The sequence below is a fragment of the Muscardinus avellanarius genome (genome assembly GCF_963383645.1).
Source record: "Muscardinus avellanarius genome assembly, chromosome: 21".
Classification (NCBI taxonomy): Eukaryota; Metazoa; Chordata; class Mammalia; order Rodentia; family Gliridae; genus Muscardinus; species Muscardinus avellanarius.
This window is the reverse complement of record NC_137807.1, coordinates 23,437,324-23,440,497: the sequence shown is the minus strand read 5'-3', so window position 1 is coordinate 23,440,497 and position 3,174 is coordinate 23,437,324. Positions and strand designations below refer to the sequence as shown.

The 3,174-nt window shown below is 60.2% G+C and overlaps 1 gene segment (V, D, J or C); it reads right to left on the bottom strand.

The window, feature by feature from the left end:
* Nucleotides 1–271: 271 nt before the first annotated feature.
* Nucleotides 272–969, bottom strand: LOC308278187 (immunoglobulin lambda variable 3-25-like). The segment is given in 3 exons: nt 927–969; nt 487–793; nt 272–365 (listed from the first exon to the last, which is right to left on the bottom strand).
* Between the last annotated feature and the right edge of the window lie 2,205 nt (nt 970–3,174).

The window sequence follows — 3,174 nt, the reverse complement described above, 5'->3', positions numbered from 1 at the left end:
CGGCCAGAGTCTGAGTGGGGTGGGTAGAGCTCAGCCCTGGAGGGGCTCCGGGTCAGCCCCCGGGTCCCCTGCACGGGGCTCTCTGCTCAGGACGCCGGGCTCCAAGGATATGGGTGTCATGACTGAGAGCTGAGCAGCTCAAGGCTGGACGTTGAGGAGATCCGACATGGAGTGGCCTCAGCACACACATGGCTGCACAGGGACCGTGACCACGGAGGATGTCTCCACCCTCCTGGCCTCCACGGGTCCAGCCTCCTCTGCTCGCTCTGGCTCACAGCAGGCCCGCCAAGCTGTCCTGCTGACTCTGCCTCAGTTCTTCCGTGTCCACCTGGGCCGAGGGCGGCTGGAGGCTGGAGGAGGCGCAGCTGGGGAGGATGTGGGTGGCTGTGCAGACGTGTCCTGCTGCATCTCAGTGCTCCTGGGGCCTGCGACGTGGGACACAGGCAGGGAGGGTTTGTGTCTCTCTTCACCATCTGCCTCTGTCACTGTGCTTTAGGTCCATCGCTGTTCCACGAGTAACAGTAATAGTTGGCCTCGTCCTCGGGCTGGACTCTGCTAATGGTCAGCGTGGCTGTGGTTCCTGAGCTCGACCCAGAGATTCTCTCTGGGATCCCCGAGGGCCGCTCGCTATCATTGTAAATCACACACACAGGGGACTGTCCTGTCTTCTGCTGGTACCAATCTGCGTAACTATCTGGCAGGGCATCTCCAGAGCAGGTGATTGTGGCCGTCCCCCCGGGGGCCACCGACAAAGCGGGCGGGCGCTGAGTGAGCTCGTAGGAGAACACAGAGCCTGCAAGACAAAAGGGGAGAGGGCGCTTCATAACCTGGGACCATCCAGGGCCTCCCTCTCTCCATCCTGGGAGGAGACAGGGCATCGGGCAGCCTGGGGAGGCCATGCCTGGAGACGGGGCTGAGGAGGTCACCTGTGCAGAGGGTGAGGAGGAGAAGGAGCGGGGTGCAGGCCATGGCGGAGCTGCCCCACAGCCCTGTGTGCAGCACAACCTGGCTCCATGGCCGCTGTTGTACCCTCTGTGGCCTTTGGAGGCAGTGGTTTTGGGGGTTATGCAAATTTGTCCTCTGGCTCCTCCCTGGTCCTGGGGACCATTTTCACCAGCTGTGTGGGGAGAAGAGACAGAGGCCAGTGGAGACCAACGCCCTGCAGCTGCTTCTCTGGGTAGAGATCCAGCCTTGGTCTCAAGCCCCGGGGCAGAGTCACCCCCCAGTGATCACTCAGGACCACTGTTCCCACCCTCCAGGGCTGTGGGTGTCCTGGCTCAGGTCAGAGGGCTGTTGACCCTGCTGGAGCCCGGTGCAGAGCGGGGCCCTCTAGAGACCACCTGACTGGGTGGGCTCCACTTTCGGAAGGATCAACCTCGTTACCCTGGCCCAGGCTCCGCAAGCATTGCCCTGTGAGGCCCACTGAGCCCAGCCCCTGCCAGAGCGCTGGACACAGGACACTGTGACATGCTGACTGACCCTCAGGATGTGGGCACTGCCGCACAGGTCCAGGATGGACTGTGCTGACGTCCAGTCCACGGGCCGTGCCCTGCACACCTTGCTGTCCCAGCCTGGCCCCCTCCTGGGCTCCTCTGGGCAGCACCAGCCTGTGTCTGGCTACAGCACCTGGGGCTCTGCTGCCCCCTGCTGGTGGAGGAGGCTCAGCACGGCGCTGCCCTCTCAGGGTGACCCCAGGCCCCTGGTTCAGAGCTGGGGGCAGGGCGTCCAGCCCACCCAGGGCCAGCTGCCCCCTGCCTCTTCAGCAGAGGAGGGAGGCGGTGCCAGTGGCCTCAGTGGACAGTCCGGTTCCAGAGACCCTGTCCCTGTGAAAGTCCCCACCGTTGTGCTTGGTGTGAGTCAGAGATGGAGAGAAAACTGTGTGTGCAGCTCTTCACAAACACACAATCCAGAGGAACAGGTGAGGTGCTCTCTATGGAGCCTGGATCTGCGTTTGTGGCCGGGAGGGCAGGGTGCTGTAGGAGTAGGGGTGTGGGCAGCTCGAGTCCACACAGATAGCTGCTGTCCCCATTACAGCCTAGCTGCAGGTGGAGGAGCACGGGGCTGAGCCAGGTGAGCACTGGAGAGGCCATGCTGGGCTGTGGGCTGTCAGGGCTAGCCTGGCTCCCGTGTTTCTCTGCCTGTCCTCTGTGCCCTCTCTCCTGAGCAGCTGAGCAACAGGTGCCTCAGGCAACATCTCCTGGGTGCCCGGGTTGCAGGAGCTTCAGGGCTCAGGGAGAAGAGACCACGGACCACTTTCCTGGTCCCACCGCGTAGCTCCCTGGGGGGGTCTCGGGTCAGGACCAGGCTCTGGTCCAGGCTCCTGTGGGCTGAGCTGTGGCAGTGGCCCGGGTCCTGTCTGCTGAGCCTGTTGGGCCTCAGTCTCTGTTGGAGCCCACAGCTGGGCAGGGCTCCTGGTTTAAGGAGCCTCTTGGTGGGCTGAGCTCCTGAGGTGGGGGCTGCTGTGCCTAGCTGCAGGGAGACATCAGCACCTCCTCTGGGCCTCAGTGACCTGCAGAGACAGACCCTCCCTGCAGCCAGGGCAGGAACAGGGCAGGGACACTGTTTCATTAGAATACGGAAGGAGCTGGGTATGGTGTGCATGCCTGGAATCCTAGTACCTGGGAAGCTGAGACAGGGGAATGGCTGGTTTGAGGACAGCCTCTGCAAGTAGTGAGATTCTCATCAACCTACACAGACAGTTTCAAATAAAAGTAAACTAGGGTTGAGGGTGTAGATCAGGGGTAGAATACCTTTGGATTAGAACCCCAAGACTACAAAAAAAAATAGTTATTGAACAAATTAACCGCCAATTTGCGGTTTCTCTCTTGAATTGCTGCAGGCATTTATTTATTTATTTATTTATTTATTTGTGGTACTAGGTTTCTTGGAAGCCCTTCTACCTCTGGGCTACACTCCCAGACCTATTTTTATATTTTTATTTGGAAACAGGGTCTCTTAAGTCAGCATGGCTGGGTTCTGGGTTCGTACCAGCGCGATCCTCCTGTCTCTGCCTCCCAAGCACGGGGATTACAAGCATGCGCCGCCATGCCCGGCCGAGCTGCAGGCTTTTAAATGGGTGTGTCGGTTCTGTGCACCTGATATTCCTGACAAGCTCAGCGCTGAAGACAAGACAGGATGCAGGAATGTCTAACAGGCTTTTCTCCTGCCCAGTTG